This window comes from Mus caroli, unplaced genomic scaffold, assembly GCF_978045245.1.
Source record: "Mus caroli unplaced genomic scaffold, Mus_caroli_1 scaffold_6, whole genome shotgun sequence".
NCBI lineage: Eukaryota > Metazoa > Chordata > Mammalia > Rodentia > Muridae > Mus > Mus caroli.
Genome location: NW_028227261.1, coordinates 22,804,653 through 22,821,756, shown reverse-complemented (window position 1 = coordinate 22,821,756; position 17,104 = coordinate 22,804,653).

Sequence of the window (17,104 nt, the reverse complement as noted above, 5' to 3'; positions counted from 1 at the left end):
AGGCGAAGGAGCAAGAGCTAGACTCCCTTCTTCCAGTGTCCTTATATTGTCTCCAGCAGAAGGTGTGTTCCACCACACCTTTAATCCCAGATGAAAGGTGTAGCCCAGATTAAATCTCCTTAAACTCTGAGATTTAATCTTCTGGAATCCATAGCCACTATGTCTCAAGATCTCCATACCAAGATCCAGATAAGGATCTCCAAGCCTCCAGATAAGGGTCACTGGTGAGCCTTCCAATTCTGGATTGTAGTTCATTCCAAATATAGTCAAGTTGACAACCAAGAATAGCCACTACAATCCACCCCTTGTCAACTTGACACAAATAATATCCCATGTTTACATGAAACAATAACAAGGTTGTGAATACGCCTAACATGATATAACTATCCCTCGTACAATCGCAAACGCATTTGTAAATTTACAATGGGGCATTCATATTACTTTATAATCCTCGTTTCTGCAACTGGTTACGTGGCCTTAATTGATATTTATAACTACCTTCCTCTACTACCCATTCTGTATTTCCTTCACCTTCGGCCAGCACCTCAGCAGGTCTTGGCTCTTTTCCTGGAGGATTGACCCATACCTTCATTCCTGATGGGTCTGCGTCCTTTGTCATCCTGCTTGGATTAGGCTGTTGTAGTTTCCCATTGACTTTAATCACAGGACATGGTAGTACTAGGAGACGCCCTAAGGGATCTCCTACACTCCAGACATAATCTTGCTTACCTCCATTGTGAAGAGGTAATCCAATTTCGCCATGGTAATCTGGATCTATCACTCCTCCTAACACGGTTATTCCTTTTTTAGCCTGTTGGTTTAAGGGCATTAGAAGCCCAAAATGACCAGGGGGAAGTCTGAGCTTCCAATTCAATGGAATGTTTGTTGTAGCTCCTGGTAGGAGCACTCCCCTCTCTGGAGCTAAAACTTCTAAGCCAGCAGAACCTAGAGTTATGGGGACAGGAAGCAAAAATTTTCCTAGAGGGTCACTAGGAGTGATAGTAAGTGGAACTATTCCCTTTTCCACCCCTTGATTCCTGGACCCATGAATCCTGGCTATGGGTGAAACTGTACCATATATGGAGCGCTGATTCAAAGCATATACTGCCTTCTGAAGAACTCTACCCCAGCCTTCCAAGCTGTTACCACCTAATTGGCGCTGTAACTGCGTCTTCAAAAGGCCATTCCATCTTTCTATCAGGCCAGCTGCTTCAGGATGATGGGGAATGTGGTAAGACCAGTGAATTCCATGATCGTGGGCCCACTGTTGTACTTCTCTGGCTGTGAAATGAGTTCCTTGGTCAGAAGCAATACTGTGTGGAATACCATGACGATAGATAAGGCATTCTGTCAGTCCATGAATGGTGGTTTTAGCAGAGGCCTTACATGCAGGAAAGGCAAATCCATAACCAGAATAAGTATCTACTCCAGTAAGAACAAAACGCTGTCCTTTCCACGAAGGAAGTGGTCCAATGTAGTCAACCTGCCACCAGGTTGCTGGCTGGTCACCTCGAGGAATGGTGCCATATCTGGGGCTCAGTGTTGGTTTCTGCTGTTGGCAGATCTGGCAATCAGCAGCAGCTGTAGCCAGGTCAGCCTTGGTGAGTGGAAGCCCGTGTTGCTGAGCCCAAGCATAACCTCCATCTGGACCACCATGGCCACTTTGTTCATGTGCCCATTGAGCAATGACAGGGATGGCTGGGGAGAGAGGCTGACTGTCCACAGAACGGGTCATCTTATCCACTTGATTATTGAACTCCTCCTCGGCTGAAGTCACCTTTTGGTGAGCATTTACATGGGACACAAATATCTTCACATCCTTTGCCCATTTGGAGAGATCTATCCACATACTTCTTCCCCAGATGTCTTTTTCACCAATTTTCCAATTGTGATCTTTCCAAGTCCCTGACCATCCAGCCAATCCATTGGCTACAGCCCATGAGTCAGTGAATAATCGTACATCTGGCCATTTCTTCTTGCAAACAAACTGTAATACCATGTGTACTGCCCGAAGTTCTGCCCACTGTGAAGATTTCCCTTCACCTGTGTCTTTCAGAGTTGTCCCAGAAAGGGGTTGTAATGCTGCAGCTGTCCACTTCTGGGTGGTGCCTGCATAACGTGCAGAGCCATCAGTAAACCAGGCCCTAGTCTTTTCCTCTTCAGTCAGTTGATCATAGGGAACACCCCATGAGGCTATAGGCGCATGCTTGGCAGCAGATGGCATTGTAACAGGAGTAGAAACCATAGGCATTTGAGCAACTTCTTCATGTAACTTGCTTGTGCCTTCAGGACCTGCTCTGGCCCGATCACGTATATACCACTTCCATTTGATAATAGACTGCTGCTGTGCGCGTCCCACTTTATGACTTGCAGGGTCTGATAGTACCCAGCTCATAATGGGTAATTCAGGTCGCATAGTAACTTGGTGTCCTATTGTCAAACGTTCAGTTTCCACTAAGGCCCAATAGCAGGCCAAGATCTGTTTTTCAAAGGGAGAATAGTTGTCTGCAGATGATGGTAGAGCTTTGCTCCAAAATCCCAAAGGTCTTTTCTGTGATTCACCTACAGGGGCCTGCCAGAGGCTCCAAACAGCATCTCTATCAGCCACAGACACCTCAAGTACCATCGGGTCTGCTGGGTCATATGGTCCAAGTGGTAGAGCAGCCTGCACAGCAGCCTGGACCTGTTGAAGGGCCTTCTCCTGTTCCAGGCCCCACACAAAGCTAGCGGCTTTCCGAGTCACTTGATAAATAGGCCTAAGTAACACACCCAAGTGAGGGATGTGTTGTCTCCAGAATCCAAATAGCCCCACTAAACGTTGTGCTTCTTTCTTGGTTGTAGGAGGGGCCAGGTGCAATAACTTATCTTTCACCTTAGAAGGAATATCTCTGCATGCCCCACACCACTGGACTCCTAAGAATTTCACTGAGGTAGATGGTCCTTGAATTTTGGTTGGATTTATTTCCCATCCTCTGATACGCATATGTGTTACCAATGAGTCCAAAGTGGTTGCTACTTCCCGCTCACTTGGTCCAATCAGCATAATGTCATCAATATAGTGCACCAATGTGATATTTTGTGGAATATCCAAACGATCAAGATCCCTTCTAACTAAATTATGACACAGGGCAGGAGAGTTAATATATCCTTGAGGCAAAACTGTGAAGGTATACTGTTGGCCTTGCCAACTGAAAGCAAATTGCTTCTGGTGGTCCTTATGGACAGGTACTGAGAAGAAGGCATTTGCCAGATCAATAGCCGCATACCAGGTGCCAGGAGATGTGTTAATTTGCTCAAGTAACGAAACTACATCTGGTACAGCAGCTGCAATTGGAGTTACTACCTGATTTAGTTTTCGATAATCAACTGTCATTCTCCATGATCCATCTGTTTTCTGCACTGGCCAGATAGGAGAGTTAAATGGAGATGTGGTGGGAACCACCACCCCTGCATCTTTCAAGTCCTTGATAGTGGCAGTAATTTCTGCAATGCCTCCAGGAATACGATACTGTTTTTGATTCACTATTTTCTTTGGCAGAGGCAACTCTAAAGGCTTCCATTTTGCCTTTCCAACCATAATAGCCCTCACTCTACAGTTCAGGGAACCAATATGAGAATTCTGCCAGTTTCTGAGTATATCTATCCCAATTATACATTCTGGAACTGGGGAAATCACCACAGGATGTGTCCGGGGACCTACTGGACCTACTGTAAGTCGGACATCAGTCAAAACTCCATTAATCACCTGCCCTCCATAGGCCCCTACTTTAACTGGAGGGCCACAATGTTTCTTGGGATCTCCTGGGATCAGTGTCAACTCAGAACCAGTATCCAGCAGACCCCGAAAAGTCTGATTATTTCCTTTTCCCCAGTGTACAGTTACCCTCGTAAAAGGCCGTAGGTCCCTCTGGGGAAGAACTGGAGAAAGGGTAACAGCAAAACCTTTGGGTGTCTTATCAGGATCCTTCCTCAGGGGAACCTGGCCACCCCTTCATTCAAGGGGTTCTGGATCTGCAAACTGGCTCAAGTCTGGAAATTGATTCACTGGCCGAGATTGCTGTTTACCACGATCTAATGTAGCCTTTCTTTCATTTGTTTGAGAATTTTTTTGTTTATACAAATCAAACAAATATGCAGTAGGCTTCTTATGTATTTCATTCCTGGAAACACCATGATTGACTAGCCAGTACCAAAGGTCCAAGCGAGTCATGCCATTATAAATTTCACCTTTCCTGTGCTGACCGTTACTGGGTCTGTCATTATAAACATTCTTTTGCCTACGCTGTCCATTATAATAACTAGGATCACCTTGTCTCCGGCGATTCAATGCTGCCACCTGGCCCTTGTTACCTCGGAATCCAACTAAACCCAGTGAATTTAATTCATCTAATTGAGCAGAAGCATCTCCAATGCTAAGATCTGGCACAAGGAAAAGGGAAAGAACAAAACCCTTCAAATGTGCTGGTGCCCCTCTCACCAATTTGCGTCTTATAGAGCTGGTGAAGGGCATATCTTCTGGACCTTCCCATTGTGGACAATTAGGCTTTACACAATATATCCACTCTAGCATTGCAATTTCCCTAAGTCTTAAAATCCCTTCATCAACACTAAGCCATGGAATATCAGGCATCTCCAAGTCATTTCCAGTAGGCCATCTTTTGATAAACACCTCAGCCAACCATTCAAACAAACTTTTGACACCTTTTTTAACCATGCGAGCTTCCGTATTAAACCTAGAATCTCTACTCAGAGGGCCCATGTCAATAAACTCAGCCTGCTCTAGTTTTATGTTCCTTCCACCCTTATCCCACACCCTTAAAATCCATTCCCACACATATTCACCAGGTTGCTGTTTGAATGAATTAGCAAACTCATTAAGCTCCTTAGTAGTGTAGCGAATTTCCTCATGGACTACACTTTCTACCTCCCCTCTAGGAGCCTGTTTTGCTTTGAGTCTGGTTACAGGTCTAGAAGAAACTATTGGTGGGCCTTGAGAAACATCAGTAGTGAAAGTCATTGCTGGTTTATCAGACTCTGCAAAATTAATTTCCTCATGTGGGGAAGGCATTATTTCAAGGGGTGGGGCTGAGGGTACTACTTCCTCAGGTGGGGCAAACCCTTGAGAATCTGAAGATTCAAAATTCTCAGCTTCAACATGGTCTTCCCACACATCCCCGTCCCAAGTTATAGGATCCCATTCTTTGCCAATTAGTGCCCTTACTTTAACTGTCGACACATTCTGAGGCTGAGACTTAAATTTTCGCTGTAGTTCAGCCAACCTTACAATGAGGGTTTCAGTTTGATTTTCTGCAACTTGAGCTCTATTGCTGCAAGAGAGAAGATTCTCTTCAAGGACACACTTAGCAACTTTTAGATCGTTTACTTGTGTCTGGAGCCTTTCGATTTTATCACACAACTCCTTCCTTTCATTCATCATTTTTTCCCCAGATACTAAGAGCAGCCAGCCAGTAAAATCATTTTCTGATTTTTTCCCCATCTTGTAGAAAGCTTTGTGCACTGAATCACCTAATTCATTAAGAAAATCAAGGGCATTAGCTTCTTTAAGTTTGAAATATAGTTTCAACCATGGGTCTTCAAAATTCTCTGAGCTCCCAGGAGGGAGAGAATCTAGAGAGGTTTCAGTAGTTGAAAGTGCTGGTGGCTCAACAAGCCAATTCCAGTATTTTAAAAGATTCATCCTTGTACTTCTGTTACTCTAGAACCACTCCTGGTACCAAATTCTGTATTAGTCAGGGTTCTCTAGAGTCACAGAACTTATGGATAGTCTCTATATAGTAAAAGAATTTATTGATGACTTACAGTCGGCAGCCCAATTCCCAACAATGGTTCAGTCACAGCTGTGAATGGAAGTCCAAGGATCTAGCAGTTACTCAGTCTCACACGGCAAGCAGGCGAAGGAGCAAGAGCTAGACTCCCTTCTTCCAGTGTCCTTATATTGTCTCCAGCAGAAGGTGTGTTCCACCACACCTTTAATCCCAGATGAAAGGTGTAGCCCAGATTAAATCTCCTTAAACTCTGAGATTTAATCTTCTGGAATCCATAGCCACTATGTCTCAAGATCTCCATACCAAGATCCAGATAAGGATCTCCAAGCCTCCAGATAAGGGTCACTGGTGAGCCTTCCAATTCTGGATTGTAGTTCATTCCAAATATAGTCAAGTTGACAACCAAGAATAGCCACTACAATCCACCCCTTGTCAACTTGACACAAATAATATCCCATGTTTACATGAAACAATAACAAGGTTGTGAATACGCCTAACATGATATAACTATCCCTCGTACAATCGCAAACGCATTTGTAAATTTACAATGGGGCATTCATATTACTTTATAATCCTCGTTTCTGCAACTGGTTACGTGGCCTTAATTGATATTTATAACTACCTTCCTCTACTACCCATTCTGTATTTCCTTCACCTTCGGCCAGCACCTCAGCAGGTCTTGGCTCTTTTCCTGGAGGATTGACCCATACCTTCATTCCTGATGGGTCTGCGTCCTTTGTCATCCTGCTTGGATTAGGCTGTTGTAGTTTCCCATTGACTTTAATCACAGGACATGGTAGTACTAGGAGACGCCCTAAGGGATCTCCTACACTCCAGACATAATCTTGCTTACCTCCATTGTGAAGAGGTAATCCAATTTCGCCATGGTAATCTGGATCTATCACTCCTCCTAACACGGTTATTCCTTTTTTAGCCTGTTGGTTTAAGGGCATTAGAAGCCCAAAATGACCAGGGGGAAGTCTGAGCTTCCAATTCAATGGAATGTTTGTTGTAGCTCCTGGTAGGAGCACTCCCCTCTCTGGAGCTAAAACTTCTAAGCCAGCAGAACCTAGAGTTATGGGGACAGGAAGCAAAAATTTTCCTAGAGGGTCACTAGGAGTGATAGTAAGTGGAACTATTCCCTTTTCCACCCCTTGATTCCTGGACCCATGAATCCTGGCTATGGGTGAAACTGTACCATATATGGAGCGCTGATTCAAAGCATATACTGCCTTCTGAAGAACTCTACCCCAGCCTTCCAAGCTGTTACCACCTAATTGGCGCTGTAACTGCGTCTTCAAAAGGCCATTCCATCTTTCTATCAGGCCAGCTGCTTCAGGATGATGGGGAATGTGGTAAGACCAGTGAATTCCATGATCGTGGGCCCACTGTTGTACTTCTCTGGCTGTGAAATGAGTTCCTTGGTCAGAAGCAATACTGTGTGGAATACCATGACGATAGATAAGGCATTCTGTCAGTCCATGAATGGTGGTTTTAGCAGAGGCCTTACATGCAGGAAAGGCAAATCCATAACCAGAATAAGTATCTACTCCAGTAAGAACAAAACGCTGTCCTTTCCACGAAGGAAGTGGTCCAATGTAGTCAACCTGCCACCAGGTTGCTGGCTGGTCACCTCGAGGAATGGTGCCATATCTGGGGCTCAGTGTTGGTTTCTGCTGTTGGCAGATCTGGCAATCAGCAGCAGCTGTAGCCAGGTCAGCCTTGGTGAGTGGAAGCCCGTGTTGCTGAGCCCAAGCATAACCTCCATCTGGACCACCATGGCCACTTTGTTCATGTGCCCATTGAGCAATGACAGGGATGGCTGGGGAGAGAGGCTGACTGTCCACAGAACGGGTCATCTTATCCACTTGATTATTGAACTCCTCCTCGGCTGAAGTCACCTTTTGGTGAGCATTTACATGGGACACAAATATCTTCACATCCTTTGCCCATTTGGAGAGATCTATCCACATACTTCTTCCCCAGATGTCTTTTTCACCAATTTTCCAATTGTGATCTTTCCAAGTCCCTGACCATCCAGCCAATCCATTGGCTACAGCCCATGAGTCAGTGAATAATCGTACATCTGGCCATTTCTTCTTGCAAACAAACTGTAATACCATGTGTACTGCCCGAAGTTCTGCCCACTGTGAAGATTTCCCTTCACCTGTGTCTTTCAGAGTTGTCCCAGAAAGGGGTTGTAATGCTGCAGCTGTCCACTTCTGGGTGGTGCCTGCATAACGTGCAGAGCCATCAGTAAACCAGGCCCTAGTCTTTTCCTCTTCAGTCAGTTGATCATAGGGAACACCCCATGAGGCTATAGGCGCATGCTTGGCAGCAGATGGCATTGTAACAGGAGTAGAAACCATAGGCATTTGAGCAACTTCTTCATGTAACTTGCTTGTGCCTTCAGGACCTGCTCTGGCCCGATCACGTATATACCACTTCCATTTGATAATAGACTGCTGCTGTGCGCGTCCCACTTTATGACTTGCAGGGTCTGATAGTACCCAGCTCATAATGGGTAATTCAGGTCGCATAGTAACTTGGTGTCCTATTGTCAAACGTTCAGTTTCCACTAAGGCCCAATAGCAGGCCAAGATCTGTTTTTCAAAGGGAGAATAGTTGTCTGCAGATGATGGTAGAGCTTTGCTCCAAAATCCCAAAGGTCTTTTCTGTGATTCACCTACAGGGGCCTGCCAGAGGCTCCAAACAGCATCTCTATCAGCCACAGACACCTCAAGTACCATCGGGTCTGCTGGGTCATATGGTCCAAGTGGTAGAGCAGCCTGCACAGCAGCCTGGACCTGTTGAAGGGCCTTCTCCTGTTCCAGGCCCCACACAAAGCTAGCGGCTTTCCGAGTCACTTGATAAATAGGCCTAAGTAACACACCCAAGTGAGGGATGTGTTGTCTCCAGAATCCAAATAGCCCCACTAAACGTTGTGCTTCTTTCTTGGTTGTAGGAGGGGCCAGGTGCAATAACTTATCTTTCACCTTAGAAGGAATATCTCTGCATGCCCCACACCACTGGACTCCTAAGAATTTCACTGAGGTAGATGGTCCTTGAATTTTGGTTGGATTTATTTCCCATCCTCTGATACGCATATGTGTTACCAATGAGTCCAAAGTGGTTGCTACTTCCCGCTCACTTGGTCCAATCAGCATAATGTCATCAATATAGTGCACCAATGTGATATTTTGTGGAATATCCAAACGATCAAGATCCCTTCTAACTAAATTATGACACAGGGCAGGAGAGTTAATATATCCTTGAGGCAAAACTGTGAAGGTATACTGTTGGCCTTGCCAACTGAAAGCAAATTGCTTCTGGTGGTCCTTATGGACAGGTACTGAGAAGAAGGCATTTGCCAGATCAATAGCCGCATACCAGGTGCCAGGAGATGTGTTAATTTGCTCAAGTAACGAAACTACATCTGGTACAGCAGCTGCAATTGGAGTTACTACCTGATTTAGTTTTCGATAATCAACTGTCATTCTCCATGATCCATCTGTTTTCTGCACTGGCCAGATAGGAGAGTTAAATGGAGATGTGGTGGGAACCACCACCCCTGCATCTTTCAAGTCCTTGATAGTGGCAGTAATTTCTGCAATGCCTCCAGGAATACGATACTGTTTTTGATTCACTATTTTCTTTGGCAGAGGCAACTCTAAAGGCTTCCATTTTGCCTTTCCAACCATAATAGCCCTCACTCTACAGTTCAGGGAACCAATATGAGAATTCTGCCAGTTTCTGAGTATATCTATCCCAATTATACATTCTGGAACTGGGGAAATCACCACAGGATGTGTCCGGGGACCTACTGGACCTACTGTAAGTCGGACATCAGTCAAAACTCCATTAATCACCTGCCCTCCATAGGCCCCTACTTTAACTGGAGGGCCACAATGTTTCTTGGGATCTCCTGGGATCAGTGTCAACTCAGAACCAGTATCCAGCAGACCCCGAAAAGTCTGATTATTTCCTTTTCCCCAGTGTACAGTTACCCTCGTAAAAGGCCGTAGGTCCCTCTGGGGAAGAACTGGAGAAAGGGTAACAGCAAAACCTTTGGGTGTCTTATCAGGATCCTTCCTCAGGGGAACCTGGCCACCCCTTCATTCAAGGGGTTCTGGATCTGCAAACTGGCTCAAGTCTGGAAATTGATTCACTGGCCGAGATTGCTGTTTACCACGATCTAATGTAGCCTTTCTTTCATTTGTTTGAGAATTTTTTTGTTTATACAAATCAAACAAATATGCAGTAGGCTTCTTATGTATTTCATTCCTGGAAACACCATGATTGACTAGCCAGTACCAAAGGTCCAAGCGAGTCATGCCATTATAAATTTCACCTTTCCTGTGCTGACCGTTACTGGGTCTGTCATTATAAACATTCTTTTGCCTACGCTGTCCATTATAATAACTAGGATCACCTTGTCTCCGGCGATTCAATGCTGCCACCTGGCCCTTGTTACCTCGGAATCCAACTAAACCCAGTGAATTTAATTCATCTAATTGAGCAGAAGCATCTCCAATGCTAAGATCTGGCACAAGGAAAAGGGAAAGAACAAAACCCTTCAAATGTGCTGGTGCCCCTCTCACCAATTTGCGTCTTATAGAGCTGGTGAAGGGCATATCTTCTGGACCTTCCCATTGTGGACAATTAGGCTTTACACAATATATCCACTCTAGCATTGCAATTTCCCTAAGTCTTAAAATCCCTTCATCAACACTAAGCCATGGAATATCAGGCATCTCCAAGTCATTTCCAGTAGGCCATCTTTTGATAAACACCTCAGCCAACCATTCAAACAAACTTTTGACACCTTTTTTAACCATGCGAGCTTCCGTATTAAACCTAGAATCTCTACTCAGAGGGCCCATGTCAATAAACTCAGCCTGCTCTAGTTTTATGTTCCTTCCACCCTTATCCCACACCCTTAAAATCCATTCCCACACATATTCACCAGGTTGCTGTTTGAATGAATTAGCAAACTCATTAAGCTCCTTAGTAGTGTAGCGAATTTCCTCATGGACTACACTTTCTACCTCCCCTCTAGGAGCCTGTTTTGCTTTGAGTCTGGTTACAGGTCTAGAAGAAACTATTGGTGGGCCTTGAGAAACATCAGTAGTGAAAGTCATTGCTGGTTTATCAGACTCTGCAAAATTAATTTCCTCATGTGGGGAAGGCATTATTTCAAGGGGTGGGGCTGAGGGTACTACTTCCTCAGGTGGGGCAAACCCTTGAGAATCTGAAGATTCAAAATTCTCAGCTTCAACATGGTCTTCCCACACATCCCCGTCCCAAGTTATAGGATCCCATTCTTTGCCAATTAGTGCCCTTACTTTAACTGTCGACACATTCTGAGGCTGAGACTTAAATTTTCGCTGTAGTTCAGCCAACCTTACAATGAGGGTTTCAGTTTGATTTTCTGCAACTTGAGCTCTATTGCTGCAAGAGAGAAGATTCTCTTCAAGGACACACTTAGCAACTTTTAGATCGTTTACTTGTGTCTGGAGCCTTTCGATTTTATCACACAACTCCTTCCTTTCATTCATCATTTTTTCCCCAGATACTAAGAGCAGCCAGCCAGTAAAATCATTTTCTGATTTTTTCCCCATCTTGTAGAAAGCTTTGTGCACTGAATCACCTAATTCATTAAGAAAATCAAGGGCATTAGCTTCTTTAAGTTTGAAATATAGTTTCAACCATGGGTCTTCAAAATTCTCTGAGCTCCCAGGAGGGAGAGAATCTAGAGAGGTTTCAGTAGTTGAAAGTGCTGGTGGCTCAACAAGCCAATTCCAGTATTTTAAAAGATTCATCCTTGTACTTCTGTTACTCTAGAACCACTCCTGGTACCAAATTCTGTATTAGTCAGGGTTCTCTAGAGTCACAGAACTTATGGATAGTCTCTATATAGTAAAAGAATTTATTGATGACTTACAGTCGGCAGCCCAATTCCCAACAATGGTTCAGTCACAGCTGTGAATGGAAGTCCAAGGATCTAGCAGTTACTCAGTCTCACACGGCAAGCAGGCGAAGGAGCAAGAGCTAGACTCCCTTCTTCCAGTGTCCTTATATTGTCTCCAGCAGAAGGTGTGTTCCACCACACCTTTAATCCCAGATGAAAGGTGTAGCCCAGATTAAATCTCCTTAAACTCTGAGATTTAATCTTCTGGAATCCATAGCCACTATGTCTCAAGATCTCCATACCAAGATCCAGATAAGGATCTCCAAGCCTCCAGATAAGGGTCACTGGTGAGCCTTCCAATTCTGGATTGTAGTTCATTCCAAATATAGTCAAGTTGACAACCAAGAATAGCCACTACACTGTCTAAAGGCCAGCTCCTACAGTTTAGAGTGGACTCAGTGGTCTCACCTCCCGCTGCCCTCCTGATGCCCTCAGGCTAACGAGAGGCTAAGCACTTTTTAGAAGTTATTTAATTTAATCCTTATAATGACTGTAGCAGGTTCTGTTTGGCTTATACATTAGGAAAGGAAGGTACCGAATGGTTATGTAAGTACTTGAGGCTAAGATACCTTGGAAGAGGCTGAGCCGGGACTTTAAACCTGATCTGCCTGGCTACCACAAGTCATTGTTCCTCTCTGACTCTGTCTCTCTGTCTGTCTTTCTCTCTCTGTCTCTGTCTCTGTCTCTGCCTCTGTCTCTCTGTCTCTCTGTCTCTCTGTCTCTCTCACACACACACACACACTCTCACGTATACACAGTCTTACTATGCCACCCAGGTTGGTCTTGAACTTGTGACCTCCTGAGTGTTGTTGTGACAGGTTTGAGCTACCACCGCTTGCTAGGAGAGAACCCTTCTTTCCTTGTGTGGAGGATGCAGGTAGGTGCCATTGCCAGTTTTCTGATGCATCCAAACCACTCTGTGATCAGTCTCGGGTTCTAAGGGCCAACCTTGGTGTGTGGCAGGCCCTGTAGTACTGTTGCAGTCTCTAGCTTGTTCAGGGGTGGGATGGAGGGTAGGAGAGAATGGCAGGAGGCAGGCAATGGCCCCCAGCAGTCTGCTGTACTCACTGCTCTGGCAGGGGCCCCTGCAAAGCAGTAGTGTCAGACACTAGGCCTGTTCTGGAACAGGAGGCTGCGGTTCCCTGGGAGGAAATCCAGGAGGCTTTGGGAGCAAGATCTCCTCTTTCCTGGACCTGCACTTTCTCTTCTATTTACTTATGCACTTATATTTTAATGTATCTTCTCTCTCTCTCTCTCTCTCTGTGTGTGTGTGTGTGTGATTGTGGACATGATTTGTATGCCACAGCACTCGTCCAGAGGTCAGAGAGTGGCTTTTGGTGCCGTCACAGTCTCCCGTTACAGTTTCTAGAGATTGCTTTGTCTTCATCTTCTCACAGGGACACTGCATTGGTTGCAGATGCTCAGGTTAATGTGTGCAGGCTCTGGGGATCTGAACTCCTGTCAGCAAGCTAGGCAGCATGCACCTTTACCTACTGACCATCCATTGGTCCTGTTTGTTTATTTATTTATTTATTTATGAGGTCTCACGTACTCCAGGCTGTCCTCGATGATGTTGAACTTCTGATCCTCCTGCCTCCACCTCCCAATTACTGAGACGACAGGAATGAGTCACTACGGGGCTCAGTACTGGAAACCAAACGGAGCCCCATCCTCTTCTCTAATGAGGGTGGTCCATTCCCTGATACCCATGGGACCTTTCCACTTCCAATACACACTAAGGTCCTGTGACTCTGGGAGGTAGCCAGAGTGGGACAGACTCACTCTTGATTCCAGGGAAGTATCATGGAATAGAAAAGCCAGACAATGACTACCAGGCTTTCCAGTCCACAGCTCATATCCTCATTTTAGCTCTAAGAGTGTGCAATGGTGCCACCTGGCCAAAGCCTGAAGGTCTCCAGAGCTATTACAGACCGTTTCAAACCAGCCTGGGGCACATCAGATCCGAGAGGTTCCCCCCACCCCCTGCCCCTCGGGCCTCTGGATGGAGTCACAGGTTCCTTGATGGAGATGCCTGGTCTAGGGCATAGTTTGAGCCTTTCCATTCTTGCCAGGTAACCAAGCCTATTGAAGTCAGGGCTGGGTCTCTCAAGGCTGGTCCCCCTTAAGTGAGCCTAGCAAGGCTCTATGTGCATAGTGAGAGACTATCCAGATGTGTGTCCCAAACACTTCTACTGAGAAGCCTGGATTACAGAGTAGGCGGCTCTTAATATTTCACTTAATTGAAAATGGCTTGTAAAATAGAGCCGTGGACACCGGAAGAGCATTTCTATGGGCTTTAAATGTCCATGGGGGGAACACTCACACGTTAATGAAACATCTTGATGGCCACCCCAGCCCCTCCTCTGTCATCTGACTGCTCAGGGAAGCCGGAGCTGCTGCAAACAGTGCTGCAGTTCACTCTTATCTCCTCTCTGCAGTGGGCAGGCCAAGCCTCCTGGCAGTTTATCTCTCTACAGTAACCACTCACAGGCCATTGGGAGATGCTGCCCATGTCCTTAAATAATCTCAGAAAGGAACGGGAAGATGTCTCGGTCAGTAAAGTGCTTGCCACACAAGCGTGAGGCCGAGTTTGGATCCTCAGTGTGATGGTTTGTATATGCTTGCCCCAGGGAGTGGCACGGTTAGGAGGTGTGGCCCTGTTGGAGTGGGTGTGGCCTTGTTGGAGTAGGTGTGGCCCTGTTGGAGTAGGTGTGTCACTGTAGGGGTGGGCTTTAAGACCCTTATCCTAGCTTCCTGGAAGTCAGTCTCCTGCTTTCACCTTCAGATGAACTCTCAGCTCCTCCTACACCATACCTGTCTGGATGCTGCCATGCTCCCGCCTTGATGATAATGGACTGAACCTCTGAACCTCTAAGCCAGCCCCAATTAAATGTTGTCCTTTTAAGAGTTGCCTTGGTCATGATGTCTGGTCACAGCAGTATAACCCTAAGACACCCAGTGTCTATGTAAAAACCAGGTGTAGCTGGACTTACCTGTAAGCCCAGCACAGAGCAGGCTGACACAGGCGGATTGCTGGTGCTAACTGGTCAGCCAGTCTAGACAACTTGTGCTCCAGGTTCAGTGAGAGATCCTGCCCTCCACCCCCTCAAAAGTGGGGCATGACCCTTGGTCCTCTACATACATGCTCACACATGCAAACACATAAGGTTGCATACACGCATGTACACATACATGCATGTGTATGCATGCATGTGTCTTTGAGAATATGATATTGCAGCTGTGGGTGTTTTACACAAGGGTCTAAACTGTGCAGAGCTGAGTGGCTCAGAGCTCTCTCAGCTCCATGTTTCTCACACCGGGCTTGAGGAGTTCTGGAAGTTAGGAGCGAGCCTCTCCTTGGCTGCTCTTTACGGAGTAGCCATGATGTCTCCAGGATCTGTGTGACAGTAAGAACTCTGTGTGGAAGGTTCTAGAGACACAGAGCCTCTGGCAGGCTCAGGTGAACGGCTCTCTGGAAGCAGCCAGCCACCCAGCAATCCAGGTGTTGCTGCTAGATACACCAGGACAAAAGAAGTAGGGAGATGGGAGGGAGGCAGGCACCCTGCGGCTGGGGCCACTGCTGTGAGTGGCTGGTTCTTCTGAATGGGGTTGGAACTGTCCCTCCCTTCTGTGGTTTTTCAGCTTCTCCGACCTTGAACCCCTGGGTGCCTTCTGCCTCACTTCTCTGGCTCCAGAAGTTGCCTGGGACACTGCTCAGCTCATAGCTGTGAAGGAAACTGGCCTCAGATCACAAGTTTTCAGTTCTCTGCTTGGAATGGTGATGGAACCGTGCGTGCCTGGTGGCCAGAGCCTGTGGACAGCAGGGAAGGGAGACTGGAGACCTCCCAGCAGAGCATCGCAGATACCTCCTCTCCCTTCTGTGTCTCCAGTGACTCATTAGCGGGCAGAAGAGGATAATTAGTTGGTTAATTATGGAGAGAGAAGGAGAAAAATAATTAAAAAAAAACAATTCAAGTTCCCATTGTCATTCATGAAGACCTTAAAGGGCCATGGACACTCAGCAGTTGCTGCCCCCCCCCCCCGCCCCACGGACACTCAGCAGCTGTCTCCCCCCCCCCCCCGCCGCCCCATGGACACTCAGCAGCTGCCCCCTCCCTGCCCACGGACACTCAGCAGCTGCCCCCCCCCCCCCGCCCCACGGACATTCAGCAGCTGCCCCCCCCTGCCCCACAGACACTCAGCAGCTGCCCCCCCCCCCCCGCCCCATGGACACTCAGCAGCTGCCTCCTCCCTGCCCACGGACACTCAGCAGCTGACCCCCCTGGACACTCATCAGCTGCCCCCCCCCCCGCCCCACGGACACTCAGCAGCTGATACCCCCCCCCCCCCGCCCCACGGACACTCAGCAGCTGTCCTCCCCCCCCCCCCCCGCCCCCTTACATAGATGGATAGATGGTAGAGAAGAGTCCTGTCCCCGTTGGCGACACACCATTTGTCACCTTCAAAAGCTCGGCTAAGAGGGCTCGGTGGGGGATTTCGCTCTGGGGCAGAAGGGCTAGGCACTTCTGTGGTCCAGCATTCCTTCCTTCCTACTTGCTTGAACACTTCCTGGTTATAATAGAACCATTCAGGCCACTGAGACCATGAGCTGGAAGAAGCAGGAGGCTCCCGGCGGCGACCAGCTCAGCACTCCTGGGGTCCTAATTCAATCTTCTAGGCCTTTCACGCCTAGTCTGCTGGGGCTGCTGTACGCTCTAGCCTGACATCGGAATTTTTTGATACATTTTTCACATTAAGAAGTTAAATCTTTAGGCAAATTAAATTTGGAAATAATTTCATTGTGTGATTTTTTTTTCAACTCTTGTGGAGACTTCACAAATAGACAACAAATAAACAAACAAGCAAACAAACTCAAGCCTCATCTCAGACCTTGTAAATTAAGCTTGCACTTTGATGGGTTCTCAGGTGGTTCATGTGTGTGCGCGCGTGTGCATGTGTGTATTTAGGTATGTGTACATAGATGCACATGTGTGCTGGCAGGTGTGTGTTTACATTTATGCATGTATGTATGGAGGTCAGAGGTCAAATTTAGGTGTCTTTCTTTGGCCTTGTCCACTTTATTTCTTGAGATAAAGTATCTCCCTGGCCTGAGCTTCACAAACAGGCTGGGCCAGTGAGTCCCAGGGATATCCTGTCTGGGATTACATGTGTGCACCCCCACAATGTTTTTTTTTTTTTACATGAATGATGGGGAGGAAATTTAGGCCCTCATGCTTGCACAAAAAGCACTCACTGTATTAACTGAGTCAGCCTATCAGCCTTCCCGGCTTTGAAAACTGGTTTATTTAATTGCATGTACACAGGCATACCGCATGCATGCAGTACC